The 15606-nt window shown below is 41.9% G+C and overlaps 1 protein-coding gene across 13 annotated transcripts in view; it reads right to left on the minus strand.

Moving 5' to 3' along the window:
• LOC1274912 (SCY1-like protein 2) overlaps positions 1–14945 on the minus strand; it is a 110622-nt gene extending 95677 nt beyond the window's left edge. For 6 of the 13 annotated variants that reach the window (XM_061644952.1, XM_061644951.1, XM_061644958.1 and 3 more), the window contains exon 1: positions 14870–14943. The gene's annotated coding sequence lies outside the window, so the exon portion shown is untranslated. Of the gene's footprint in view, positions 1–14869 lie in introns of all 13 variants that reach the window. The other 7 variants (XR_009764848.1, XR_009764849.1, XM_061644956.1 and 4 more) reach the window with 2 other exon arrangements.
• Between the last annotated feature and the right edge of the window lie 661 nt (positions 14946–15606).

Here is a 15606-nt window from a genome sequence, read left to right on the forward strand (position 1 = left end):
AATCGATTATTGATCATAATTGAAAAATACTAAATGCATCATAATTCGTCGAAAGATTTTGGATGTACTTTGTACCATAGTGGGCCTTGTTAAAAGTTACTTCATGTTTTCATCATGGCTACAACATTGTGTAATATCTTTCATGAATCATATCGCATCCAACTCGGAACAAACTGAAGAAAAAATTCCAAAAATGTAATTGAATTTCTCAATATACGTATTCAAGCTCCACCTTACTGACCAATAGAGCATTGTTCATCTGCGTGATGTTCGTTAATTTTTCTGGTACTATATCCAGCTGTTTTTGTCGACAAACCCAATGTTACAACCGGATGAGTCGAAAAACAAATTCATTAACGTTCGAACGAGCTAAATAAAGCCGGTGTAAAAATTAATTATCAACCGGTGTGTACTGCATTGTACCGCTCACATGTTTCTTGGTGGGTTTTCAACATGCGTTCTCGTTCATCTCTTCCCGCCGAATGCGGTATAGACCAGCAGAACCTTTCGCAACACCGGACAAACCCATCTCCGTTGTCTTCCCAGTCCTGGTCGCTTTGCCTTTCCCCACACGTTGTAACCGTATCCTCAGCACTCGTTCAAAGCAAAACAGCCCATAATGTTCACTTAATTGAGTTCGGTTTTATTTGCTTGACCGCCGGGTTTTCGTTGTTTCGACCGCACCGGATATCACAATGTCTTTTTCAGCGTGATTCCACTGCAAAGCGGCTGTTGGCATAGAGCAGTAGTAGTATGGATATGGGCAACAACAACAACACCAGCAGCGGGAAAAAGGTCCCGCAAAAGGCACCCGGAAAAGGTCGTCACTATGGTTCGTTCGCTCGCTTCGGCCGTTTTTGTCGTAAAGTAAAACAAACGTGATTATATTCACGTTTATTGTGACTATTAGGTCTTGATTGGTGTGTTGCGTGGGATAGAGCGAGTTTACTTCCCCAGCCCGAATGGGACTAATTTTTGGGGTGCCAGCTGCTGCGAACGGATAACATTTGGGTAAGTTTTACCCCGACCTTTGCAATAGCAAAGGCAATGGCCACTACAAACTACTATTAAAAGGTGTTGCATGGTTTCATTCATTCATAATGTTTGTTTCCTTCCATTCCTTTCACTTCCGAGCTTTTTGCTTCATATGTTCGGTGGCGATAAGGCGATGGTCGTACCGTTTGACACACTGTTTGTCGCTGTCAATTAACAAAATGTTTCTCCGTGAATTAGCAGTCTTAGCGTGTGCGAGGAAGGAATTACCCATGCCATACAACGCCAGGGGACCAGGAGGGAAAGGGTAATGTAGGAAGCAGCGATAACAAAGTCAACCAGTGCAACCGGTGTCGTGATGTGCCAAGGCTGTCGGGTGTGTGATTTATTGCGCGATCTATGTACTTGTCACCATTAACATGGAGAGATTAATGTACATGTAATGGCTGTTAAACAGTGTAGGTTTTACTGGTAAAAGAATTCAGCATTACAGTGGATGGAGTCTCCTTCAATCAAGCTTTTTTCATGATGTTATTTGGGTAGTTCAGAAGAAGGAGTTTTCCACTTGGTGCGGGAAAACGAAACCACTGCGCCGATAATTTCTTGCCGAAACGATTTATAACAATGCTTGGGCAAAATAAAATGTCTGTTTTCCGCGTATATTTTTTAAGTGATAGGCGCGGTTTTTCCTGTATTCCTTTTTATGGTACTATCTAATGCTTATCGGTTCGCGCTTCGTATAGCTCAACCTAACCAAGATTACTAATTAGGCTAGACCAAGATTAGTCTTTAGGTACCTTACCACGCTATGCAGGAAGATTATAAAGATTGAGAAAATTGCGTTTATTGCATTCTGCAAATTTGATATTTTAGTCCAGCAAGTGTTGTGTTTCATTTCTCAAGATTTTTTTAATATTTTAGCATTATTTATCTTATATTGTTTTATATGATTATTGATTATTGACTATTCCTCATATGTATAGAGCATTTTGATTCTATATTTAACAAATGTGTCAAATGGTCCCTTGGATGGTACTAAACTAATGACCAATAATTGGAAGATAATATTTCTGTATATTTCGTTCATAGTTCCTTTCTAGTGATAAAATATACATGAATGAAAAGTAAATGTAGTCTGAAGAATGTTTGAAAAATCTGAAGGTATTTTCCTCTATTCATCAACTATATTCAATAATGTTGCTAAAATTCATCCAAAAATTCAATCAGTGAAATTCAAGCCATATTTTAAACACTAGCTTTACAAAACGTTGTAAACTAAACGAAAGTTTAGTTATTATGATTATTATTTTAAAAAAATAGTATTTTGCGGCCCATACGAATCATTATGGAAGGTTGTTACTATGTTACCATAACTCATTTAGCCACAAACAATTCAAAAGAATAGAATTTGTAGAGCTCATAAAATGTTTAATACCTGGATTACTTTTAAATATTTTTGAAGTAAGCTACAAAAAAACATAAAATATAACCGTCCATGTCAATATTATTTCGTTAATTTAATACGACACAAGTTTAAATGAAAATATTGGTATTTTTACCTCTCGCGAAGTATTTAAACCTCATAATTTTTGCATGCTCTGTTCATTTTTAAATCTTAAACACCATGCATCTTCTTCGTCTTCTAGGGCACAACAACCGTTGTCGGTCAAGGCCTGTCTGTACCACTAGTGGGCTTGGCTTTCAGTGACTTACTGATTACACATAGCAGTCCTGCGTATGGGGGCACGGTCCATTCGGGTCTGAAACCCATGACACCATGCATACCAGAAAATGAAATTTTACAAAAGTCCATTCAAACGCACCTAGATTCTTCCAGCAACATAATGAATACCCACATTAGAGAGACCGATAGCGTATCCACCAAAAGCAGACTATAAACCATGTCCTGGACAAACCTTTACTTCTGTCCTGTACACTGTGCACGGTAAGCACGCAAGGTGTTGCAACATTCTCTAAATTACATCATGTCACCTGTATTCTCTATCGAGGTAAACCATCCAGAACAGATAAAAAACAAAACAAAAACACACAAAAAACGCCACCTGAATGCTGAAAAAAAACACCCACAGTGGGACCCGCAAAATAAACGGTTTTCCATTTTGCATTACTTTTACGTCCGTATTCATTCATCGTTTCGATGGTTTCCCATTAATTACTGTCAAGTTGCTCAATCCTCCTGGGTGCGAAATGGGGTTCTTTCTCTTTTTGTTTTGCTTTGCTCTTACTGTTACAATGGTTTTACCTCCTCGTAATGTTCTTTTTTCATCCTTTCGTGCACAGATCGGGACAAAACGAGACTAGTGAGCTCTGTCGGATTTGTTGAACAAAAGAAAGAGATACAAACGAGGAGACATACATTAAAGGGAGACATACTGCAACTAGAAGCTTTTCATTGCACCGTGAACTCGTTATCTTTTTATCAACACAATATTTTTTTTATTATCAAAACACACACATTCAATTTGTAAGTAGATGAAAGTGAACCATTCAATGAATCGTTTATTAGATTGTGCTTACATCGTTCTGCATTCTGTGTTTGTTCACTAGAGAACACATTGTACGCAATGTTGAGCAGGGTCTTGTCTGTTTATCAATTAAATTGGTATTAACTCTACAACTTCAATTCATTTAGTAACTTTTTTTTTGTACATAAAAATAAAAACCACAAGCCAATTCATTCCCGCGCACAATTCCTTCCAATTTCCAATCGATGGACGTTGACTTCAGCCCAGAGCGAAGCAACTAGTGTGCAAAGAGAAAAAAGGAAAAGGGACAGGAAGAGAGTAAACTGAATGCTTAAAGGATTTCCTCGCTTTGATGGCCGCTTCGATGGAGCAACGGTCGGTAAAAGCGTACCCGTAGCGTCGCTCGGTACCCGGGACAGTTTTATTTTCTTCTGCTCCCTTTCTTCCTACCAGAAGCGCCATCCCGCCGACAATGGCAGCACGGAAATCGTCAATCCCGGGGCCGCCTCGAACAATCCGTAGGGCTTTGCTGTGCGACACGGGTTGCACTAGACTCCGGTGGAGCTTAAACCGGACCAGAGCCGACGCGTTTCCGAGCGCTTCACACGAAAGGCGAAAGGGAGCCAGGGAATGGGGAGGATCCTTACGAGGATGGATTTCCCGGCCCACCTTCGAGCGTACGTGCGTTTCTTAGTGCCAAGAAAGGCGAGATAAAAATAAATCCTCGTCTGTTTTGTTGTTGTTGTTGCTTTTCCCCGCTCCCGGAAACGGACATTGGGGAACCCGGGAAATCGTTCGCTTTCGGTGGCACACCGGTTCGTTGAGGACGCACCGGTGAAGGATGCTGCTATCACTAATCAAATTGGGGGATTTTTAGCGAATCAGTTTGTCGACGTGCGAGCACCAAACGGCCTTCACCGACCATCACCACCGGGGAGGCTTAACGGGGATAACGGGGTTTGTGGGCGACAGTTGTGAGTGACGCTGGCGGTGGCTTAGAAGCGTACATGCTACCGTAAACCGTCGCTCGAAATAGAAAGATTCCTGCCGATCGGCTACACTGACGCGGTTTGTCCCGAGACGCTTGCTCGGCGGTGCAAAAGCCAACAACCAACGACGCAGAAAATGATTGCGTTTTAGTTGGGATTATGTTTATTTCCGGCTTTCCGGGCTGGACGAAGCTCTGAAGGGTGCAGCTTCATCTCAGTGCTCATCGGATGGTAATTTTAAATTCCGTTGCTCACAGGTGCGTTTGTGATAATGAACAGCTTATTTTAACCACGTCGAACCACTACTACCGTCAGACGTCAACTTATCTGTAAGGATTATTGCAATTACTGTGTCCCCGGATGGACATACTTTCCCAAGGCGTCCAAGTAGCAGGGTTTGAAAGTTTCACTTTTTGATCTTTCAATCATTCTTTCTTCCCATACCATTTGCCTCATTTTCTAAAGCAGCATCCGGAAGTACAAAGTCAAACAGTGAAACTTAACTCTCATCCCTGCGAGCTGTACGGTTTTGTGGCCGATAGATAAATTTGCTCAGGCCATGGGGCAGTCTAGAAGTTTGCACACTGTAAGGGCTTTACAGTATAGGTTGAGCAGCCATCACCACCACCGGGACCGGGACCGGGGAAAGGTACTATTCTGGAGAAAGTTTCACAATATTCGGAAGCGATACAGCCTCACACACGCACACCGCACACACCGACTCCTGGGAGCCATTAGTTGAGGCTTTAACGCGTATTACCTACCGACATGAAATATCTGTTTAGTTAGCTTAACTTTGTTGTTGCGATTATTTATTGCAATAGTTTTGGTACAAGTTTAGTAAAGCTATGCACTGGTTGATTTCAGCGGAACAATGTATTCAAATATTTGAGAAATCATTCTCTCGTGAAGGCACTTTTATGGTTTGATAATGTAAGGCCATGTAATTCAAAAGATTGCAGTTATTTCCCGATATATGATAGTTTAAATAAATTTTGTATTTCCACTACTATCTTTTCTCTATCTTACTTTTAAATCTTTTTGTTGATTAAAAATATTTTTAATGAAAAAAAAGTATACAACCTCTCTGTTGCTTTTCTAAGCAAAACCTTTTTCAAAAGTAATTAATAATGATGGATTATTAGTGCTTGATGTTTATTTTGTATCTCGTTACTTCCTGAGCGAACCAACTGAGTTGAGAGGAAGGGGGCAATGAAATTATAAATAGATTTGTTGCATGCAGCAAAATCAACAGGTGTATTGATTGAACTTTAAGCTTCAGTGCTTGCAATAGAATGATTATTTTTAGACAGATCAGCCTTATGTTTAACAAATGCATGACATTAGGCCAAACTGTGACTGGCCTATCCGACCAATGTGAATAGACACAGGCTTACAGGTATTTTTACAATATTTTTATCCAAGGATGAGAGCTCATATTGACGCATGGCCAACTAAATTGGTATGGTTTAAACCTTCTAGGTCGATAGTTACACGTACCTAAGAAGAATACCATATGTCAAAAATATTACAAAATTGATCGACCATCGGATGGACCTTAAATTGAAAAGAGTACATATTGAACCTTTAAAGCTCTTAAATAAATGTTTACAAATGTTACAAATAGAAAAATGATTTTTGAATCTAGTGAAAGCTGATAACATTCAACCATTCCTCTTTGTCGATATTTAATCTTATCTTATTGGTAGGGGTAAACGGGGCAAAACGAGCATGCGGGGTGAAATAGTCATCCTTTATTAAAGAATTATTTCACATCAAGAATAAATTCCAAGGCTCACAATGTATTAAATGGAGTGTTTTATGAACACCCTGAATGTTTTAAAAACCTGTAATTAAGAAATAACCAACATAATATTTCGTAGCATATTGATGCAATTTTTACCACTTCGAAAATAAGCTCTAAGCAATGCCACATGGATGCGTGGAAGTTTTACATGGTATAAGCAAGGCAATTGAATGCGTATTTTTATGAATATAACAATACAATATAAAAATTGTTTGTATTGTTTATTGTATTAAGTGATTGGCCAAACAAGCGGCCTTATCACTGAATTAAAACTAAAACTTAAATAACTAACGCAGTGTACAATGACAAAACCGATCAACAGAATCTAGTAGGTAGGTGCCAGTCAAATAAAATGTAACGCTGATTAAATTTACGGGCCATCGCAGTCATTGGGTCGTTCTCGCTATATGCACGTCTTGTAAGGTCAGTTCTTAATAGTCTGTAGTTACGGAACACTCTAGGAGGGACATTTATGTTGACTCTAGCCAGTAGTTCTGGCGAATCTATCTCACCGACAATAAGTTTGGACAAAAACGTACATTGGGCATTATCACGTCTCCTAGCAAGTGTGTCCAGACCAAACAACAAACAACGAGTATGATACGATGGACGAGGGGTTACATTACGCCACGGAGTGAAGTGTAGGACAATACGAGTAACTCTCTTTTGGACAGCTTCTATTCTATTGGACCAAACACTAGAGAACGGACACCAAACTGTAGAACTAAACTCGAGGATGGAACGAACATAGGACTTATACAGAGTTAACAGGCAGTGTGGGTCATTAAGTTCTCTCGAATGTCGACGAATAAATCCTAGCATTTTGTTAGCTTTGTCTAAAATATCACAGTAATGTTGTCGGAAATCTAGTTTGCGATCCAGGGTGACTCCTAAATCCCTGACCGTATTGCACCGCGGTAGTTGTGTCCCTGATATGCTATAGATATACCTTATCGGACTAGCTATTCTAAAGAAAGACATTGACGTACACTTATCAACAGAAATTAGCAGGTCGTTGTTGATACACCAGTCAGAGAAAACATCAATCGATCTTTGCAGTGAAAGAGAGTCGGAAGTATTCCGTACGATACGAAACAGCCTAACATCATCCGCATAAAGCAGACAATCTGCTTCCGTAATGGCCAGTGTGACGTCGTTAATAAAAAGCGAGAACAGCAGTGGTCCCAAGTTGCTGCCCTGAGGGACGCCAGATGAACTCTCGAAAACCTTAGAGGAGACACCATCGATTTGTACGTAGTAGCTACGTTCAGAGATATAGGACCTGAACCAATTCACCAGCGGAGTAGAGAGACCGATCCGGGCGAGCTTAGCCAACAGCAAGCGATGGTTCACACGATCAAACGCAGCCTTAAGATCAGTGTATACTGCATCCATCTGAGCTCCGGAAGTAAAGGCTGCGTGGCAGTTGGAGACGAATTCCACCAGGTTTGTGGTAACACTGCGTCGAGGAAAGAAACCATGCTGGCGTGTAGAAATATAAGAACGACAGTGATACATTAGCGAGTTTTGTATGACAATCTCAAACACCTTGGCACAAGAAGGCAAGGTGGTTATACCGCGGTAGTTCTCAGCAGAGTTTTTATCTCCTTTTTTGTACACCGGAAACATCACAGAGGATTTCCAGGCCGTGGGTACAGTACTTTGTGCAAAAGAGAGTTGGTAGATTTGAGACAGAGGCTCTGCTAAAAATTCGCGGCATTTGGCAAGGATTGCCGTAGGAATACCATCGGGTCCAGGGTTGTATGAGGTTTTGACCTGCTGCAGAGCACGTAGTACAGTATCTACCGAGATAATAATATCGCGTATATCAATGTCAACAACATCACGGGGCACATTATTTAAAGCTGCTTCTAATGATAAGCTTGCATCATCCGTAGTAAAGCAGTCCTTGAAACGATCAGCAAATAAGTTGCACATGCCTTCCTTACTGCTTGTGGAGACGTTGTTATATGTGAGAACATCGGGGAGCGAGCTGTTACCGCGTTTTGATTCAACATACCTCCAGAATCGTGTTGGGTGTCTGATGAGCGAGAATTTCACTCGAATGAGATAATTAGTATGAAGTTGTCTGTTATAGCTTCTATATACATTATGGGCAGCAATGAACCTTAATTTGGAGTGTTGTGTACCATTTGTACTGTAAAAGCGAAAGCATGACGCTTTGTTTTGCTTTAGACGGCGTAAACGTGCATCAGACCATGGTGGACTGCGACGCGGTGGCATTAGAGGACAGCAATCAGATATAAGCGCCAGTAGTGTTGTGTTAAATAGTTCCAATGCTGAGTTAACATCCGGATTACCTTCCAGGAAAGACCAGTCAGTAGATTGAAGCAGTTCAGCTAGACGGATAAAGTTAGTTCGCCTGTAGTTACGTGTGCCGGACTCACGGTTTGGTGAGGTAGAACGCCAGGAACGAGCTGTATTGCCAGCACCAGTTAAGTGTAGTTCAACAGGAGGATGATGAACATCAACGGCAACCATAGGGAAAGGAGACACCACCGGTGGGGCACAATAATGTAGGATCTCGTCAGAGACAATTATGAGATCGAGAATGTTATTCGATGCATTAGGTATAAAGTTGATCTGAGAAAGCCCATTACTATAGATGCAGTCAAGCAAAGAGCGGCAGTTGTCCGTAATTCGTGAATTCTCATAATTGATTCGCAGTGCAGGAACGTTAGAATCATCGGTGTTCCAGGAAAGATTGGGGAAGTTAAAGTCCCCGAATAGGAGAAACGTATCGGTGGTTGCACACGCAATATTATCTATGGTGGAGCAGATAGTTTGCATGGTAGTAGTGTTGTTTACTAAATCTGGAGGAATGTACACTACACCCGTGATAAAAGTACGTTTATTACCATAAACTCTTACCCAGAGTTGCTCAACGGTATCCTGTGTAGGACAAAGTATTGTACGTAGGTGTGAAGCAACGGCAATGAGAACCCCGCCACCAATTGATTTTTTACTATTTTTGCTGCTGCGGTCTGTTCTATACACTGTATAATTATCCGGGAACAATTCCGAGGAATCAATCGTTGAATCCAACCATGTTTCAGTCAGGATAATAACGTCATAGTGGGTTGTAGAAACATAGTCAAATACTTGATTGCATTTAGATTTCAATCCTCTAACGTTTTGGTACAGGAACAATAATTCGTCAGTATTATTACGGCAGGCGACCCCTGTAGGATTGACATGATAGCCGTGCGATTGTGTGAGTGTAGTGTCCGTTCTTTGGCGATGGTTTGTTTTGGTTTCACGATCATTAAGTTGCGTGCGCCTTTCGTCAAGCACTGCCTCAGTCGAAAAAATATTGTTTGTTGTAGGAAAAACAATCGTCTGGTAAGTGCAATTATTATTTACTAACGTTGTTTCAGCGCCGGTGTTCTTCGTTTCTTGAGACGTGTCAGGATGATTTGTGTGATTGTAAGTGTGCGCGATGTGCGTGGACTGAATACCGGTGAATATTAGTGGGTTTGCGGTGTTGGTGATGTGCGTGGAGTGTGTGCCGATAAAATTGTGTGATCCAGCAGTGGCGGTGACCGAATATTTAGCACCGTAGGCAAAGTTGTAGGGGTGGAGAGACCCATTGGCGGTTGTATACGAAAATTTGCACTCGGCTGTTGAGTTCGGTAGTCAATGAATTCACGTACTGATAGGCCAAGAGGCCAGGTGTCAGGGGAAAGAGCCTTGTCACGTAGTGATAAAGGCACTAACACTTTGAACGACAGGAATGAGAGTGTAGCCGTATTTGTACCCTGGCGAATAAGACAGTATGCTGTAGCATCGTCAATGGATAAAGCTTGTTTGACCATTTGTACAATTTGGTCACTGGTTGTATCGGGAGAGAGCCGGGAAATATACAACGCGCATTTTTGCACCGCGGAATGAGCGGGTACTATTTTGATTGGAAATGCTGCTATATCCTTTTTTGTGCCAGTTATCACAGGTGGTGCATGAGTTTTGCGTTGAACATCGTCAGTTCGCTTCGTATTGTTGTTTTGGCTATTTCTTTGATTGCTCGTAGCACCGAATGTAAACAATGCGTGATTGTCCTTAATGACATCGGAAAACAAACGTTTGGATGGATTTATGCGACGAATTTTTGCGGGAGGGTGACTGCTACGTGGAGTTTTTAGGTCAAGTTGGCTCATCCGTGCAAACCCAGTTTTAATTTCGTTAGTCAATGGCTCCATAACGGTCTTGATGCTTTCGGCTACTGTCGTTATTGCCGCCTGGAACCCAGATTGCATGGCTGCGTCTTTTACGAACTTGGTGCGCGGATTCATGAAGACGTTGTTGCAGCCAATACAGCACCAGTGTAATTGTTTATATTCCGAAATGCGCAGGAACAGATCAGCGGGAACCGAAGTGCAGCGCTGATGAAATGGGGAGTCGCACAGGCAGCAGCTGATAGATGCCTCCGCAATTTCCATAGTGCAGGCGTTGCAAATACGGGCCATTCTACGGGAAACGGTACAGGTTGTCGTTGCAGCAACAAGAGCGATGGCGGTCAGGACGCGTGAACTCAGACGCGATCCGAAATGCGAAATATGCGCGAGTTTTTGGGTCACAGAGATAAACGCACTATTGCACGAAATACGAACGGTGTTCTAAAATACTGTGATTATACAGAAACCGAAAAATAGTGAGATAAACAGCGCGATTTTCAAGAAAAGATACTGAGCGATATGCGAAAGCGACTTTTACGTTAAACGTCAAACGTCAATGCTTCATGTGGGACAAAATAAGCAGATGCATTTGACATATGGCGCTTGGTGAGGCTATGGTGTTGTATTTGTTCACAAAAAAAATGCAAGGTTAAGGCACAGCTTCAAAAGATTCGATTTCGTCGATTGAAACGTGTAAACAGTGTTTTAGTTTTAATAATATATTTTTGAAAATTGTGAAGGACTTTCTTGAATAGCAAAGCAAAATATAGGAAGAGAATACATTTTACGAAACTTGCGTTTACATATGTCCATTTCGGCTCAGGGCTATGCCTATTTTGCTCCGCGTGTAAAAATAGCATCTCGTAAAACATTAACTTTGATTAAGTTTTTTTTCATAGGTCTACGTTATTTTCTAGTTATGTTGCAATTTTAATCCACAGATAAATGGTAGAGACATATAATAATGTAAGAATATTTGTGTTTTGTCGAATATTCTAAGAAATATTCAGTAAACTGCTTAAAATGCCCATTTCCCATGCCCGCTTTCCCCTATGTCTTCTTTGTCATTATGGACAACAAATCCACTAAAGGGTTATGAATCATCATAAGTTAATTAAAGTTGTGAGAAATATTTAACTTACAAAATAAATTAAATCAAATTGGAAGATATTAAAGCGCTTTTGTTCCGTTTGCACCCTGTCTCAACTGTTGTTGAAATCAATCTAATTTAACGTTTAGTATACACGTCAGGTCCCTTCAATACTGCACGTCTCAGTAAAACTTAACGAAAAGTCAACAAACTGGGGCGCTGGGGATGCCCTCGTCCATTCACTAATCCACCCATTAGCGATGCGTACTGTCCGTGCAAGCGCTTGGTAGGACCATCGCGCGTTTTTATTACCGTCCATCAAATCCAAGACAGCCCAAACTCCAATAGCAAACGCACTGCGTCACAACGCCCCGACGCTAGAGTAATCAAAGAGAGTGAAAGAGAGGTGGCTCAAGACACAGGACCGAAAGGCGTAATGTTTGTATAGCGAACCACAAAACCCACCACGACTACTACATTTGGCCAACTACTTCCCCTTTGCAGAAAGGGGACGGGTGTGTATTTGGGTGCGTTTGGAGGGAATAAAAACGGGGTGGGCATGGTTGTTTCATTAAAATTTAATTAAAATTTCATAATTCCATCCGACCATTGTCTGTGGCACCGCTACGCCGGGAGTGGGGAGGAAAAAAGGGCGCAAGTTCAGCAGGCAATCAGGGTGAAGGAGGTTGGTAAGGATGGCGTTGGCGTTCTCACCTGCACCTGAGTGGCGGAGATGAATGGGTAAGAAAGGCTAGCCAGGGAAAGGGAAGAAAATGAACTGTACTGTTTCGGAAGCACACTTTTCCGCATCCTCTTCCCTCTAACAGTGTGTTCTTACACTAACAGTGTGGGTGTGTGAGAGAGAGACATTAAGAAACCGGATGTTTTATCAACATTAAGGCATACCGGATGAATCGCGAAAGTTTCACTTCCGCTTAGCTTAAAAGTATGAAAATCGATGTTTGCTGACATTGGTAAGTGGGACGCAGTAGACGGATAAGCAAAAGAGAGATTATTACTCGAAGCAGAAACATCGTTGCACAAGATTTATTTGAGCCGAAATTAATCTGCAAAATGATACGAAAGCATCGAAGCGTAACACAACTGTGGTGCTATTTTCAGTCATATTGAGTAGAAGAAAAAAAAAACTTCCTCTCAACTAGTACGACATTTCAACCTTAAGCACGGACATTTTATGTTACCTTTTTTATAAATGTGCGCTCACTACCAGTGCTGGCCTTCCCGGTGTGAAATTAATTACAGTACGTAATTAACTTTTTCCATTCCGTTTTTGTACGGCTCCGAGGACGATTCGATCCGCAACCGAAGTTCTGCGCTTTGATGTTGAGCGGAAGTATTCGGAAACTATTCTGGAATGCTTGCGGCACAGGCAGCAGAATCCGATTCCCTCCTCTCCTTGCCTTTCTATTTGCACTGGATATACGTTCGTCGCACACCGCAACACCGCTGCACAGCCTTTCGATCGTGAAAAAAACGAGCGCGAGCGCGAATAAAACTTACACCGTCCGGCGTTGTTTAGAGTCGTGCGTAACGGCGGAGGGCAAAGCTCTATAGAAACCACAAATCACCGACGTAAAACCACACTGATACCCTCTCAGATACACACACACACGCGCGCACACACACACACGCGTATACACTCTCACTCACTTACTCGCAGCGTGAAACCGCAAGACGACGACTGCGAGACACGGCGGGAAGAAGGAAAAAAACGATAATTAGCTAATTATCATCCAATTTTAATGGTTGTCACTTGGATGCGGCGCTCGGCAGCAAATAGCAGGCGACGATGAAAGGATGATCGCAGAAGAGCAAAAGGTTTTCTGATGTCTTTTTTTTGTTGTTGTGGTTGGTTTTTGTGCTTCGTTTACTGTGCGTTTTTTTGTAGCTTAATTAACTGAAAATTCATAAAAAAGATACTTTCTGTACGCAGTACCTTATAACAACACCGATACACACACACACACACACACACACACACACACACACACACACACACACACACACACACACACACACACACACACACACACACACACACACACACACACACACACACACACACACACACACACACACACACAAACACACACACACACACACACACACACACACACACACACACACACACACACACACATATACACACACATGTTCTTTGGAATAAATGTTTAATGGCAAGCGGTTTCGATGGTGTTGGCAAACGGTGGGAAAAAGTGAAAAGAGAGAGAGATGGAAAGAGAGAGAGAGAGAGAGAGAGAGAAATCATCTGTCGCTTCACTGGCTGCATGCGACAAGCGGTTGTTCAAACCCGGGACCACCTGCAGTTTTCCATCGAACGAGGTAAGTGGGGCCGAATTCGACCAAAAAGTGCTATGATCGATTCCAAGAACGAAGAAACAGGGAACGAGGAACCAATCACTAAGCCTTCACGAGAAAATGTTGCCTTGGTCGCGTCTTTTGCTTTCCGTCTTTTTTTTTTTTTTTGTAAAGGTTCGACCATTCACCGCACTCGCACCAGACACGGTGAACCAGGAGGACGAACCAGGACCAGGTGTGACACAAAATGGTCAAACAATTGTGCTGATTAATGATGAATGATGGTTTCAACTTTGTTTTTCATCTTGCCTCCGCTCTCGGGCACTGTTTCTAGCGCAATGAGAGGAAAATGATAAGGGAAGAATTTTCACCTCTAGCACCGTTTGCACCACTAAAATCGATAACATGATTTTGGAAGGTCCTTTTATTCTTCATCAAACTCGTTGACACAGGTATTTGACTTTGCCCTCATGTATTTTTTGTTTTTGTTTCCTTATTTCGCCCAAGCCCCGGTTCTATGAAAATGTGTACTTTGGCGGAAAGATATTGCGATGAATTGTTTCGAAACTGCTTATCCTCTAGCAAAGGGGCGCGATGGGGTGGGAAAAATTCCGAACGATGGAAAATTTCCTGCCCCATCGAGATTTAATGCCACGGGTCGTCTATCTTCTAATATCATTCCCGTGAGCATTCGTTATTAATCACTCTTAAAGCACACTGCGCTTCGGTCTGCTGGAACCATTGAAACCTTTAGCACCTTCCTGCCCCGTTACACAGCACTGGGAAACACTTTAACTTTAATGCATTTACATTTCACTCCTTTTATGCATGCTCTCTTCCATAATAAGTTATTCCCAATTGCTCCGTTTTATCCATTTTTTTTGCTACACTTTACTCCTTTCATACATGCCCACCAGGTAAGCAAAAAAAAAAATTGGCTTCCCCATACCCTCAAGCACAGCCACACTTACACAGTGGAACACACAGCGCTATGTTCCGATCCTTTTCGAACGAGCTGAGCACCGCACGGTTCGATGTCTTTATCAAAACTGAACGCTCCGTGCGAACGGTTGTGATCTCGTTGCGCGAGGATTAAACGTTCGCTCTCCTGAACCTGGGGAAGCAGTGCGCTCGTTGCACTGCTTCGACGATGGAGCCATTGCATTAGATCCTTCCCCTTATTGCCGGGAGGGATCGCCCGGTTTCGGGTTTCGTTCTCGTTGTGTGTGAGCTAATGGTGGGGAGGATGGTGTTCATTCGTGCAACAGTTTTTCAGTTTCCCGGCGAGGTTGGGTTGAACAGAAGGACGCTGCGTAGCGTTGAAGAGATAAAAAGTACTTCTTGAAGATGAGGAAATTCAAGACCGAAAAAATAGGACTTAATTAACGTCCTCGTAAATGAAAAAGCTATTTATGGATTAGCTTCAAATTGCGAACAGTATAGAATAAAACGCAGTAAAAAGTGAAGATGAAAACATTGAAAGAGATAAACAATTTAATTCAATACAAATATAAAGAACAGCAAAGATAATAATTTAAAATAAAGGTCATAAAAACTTATATTGTAGACTAGACTTGGGCAATTCGGTTCATTTTGATGAACGTGAACGTACTAGCACCGACAAACCGACGTGACACTGGCGCTACAAAAATGTCCCACACGAAAGTACTGTCATTTACCAGTGAGGCGATCACTTCTGTCAAAGTAA

The sequence above is a fragment of the Anopheles gambiae genome, chromosome 2 (genome assembly GCF_943734735.2).
Source record: "Anopheles gambiae chromosome 2, idAnoGambNW_F1_1, whole genome shotgun sequence".
Lineage (NCBI taxonomy): Eukaryota > Metazoa > Arthropoda > Insecta > Diptera > Culicidae > Anopheles > Anopheles gambiae.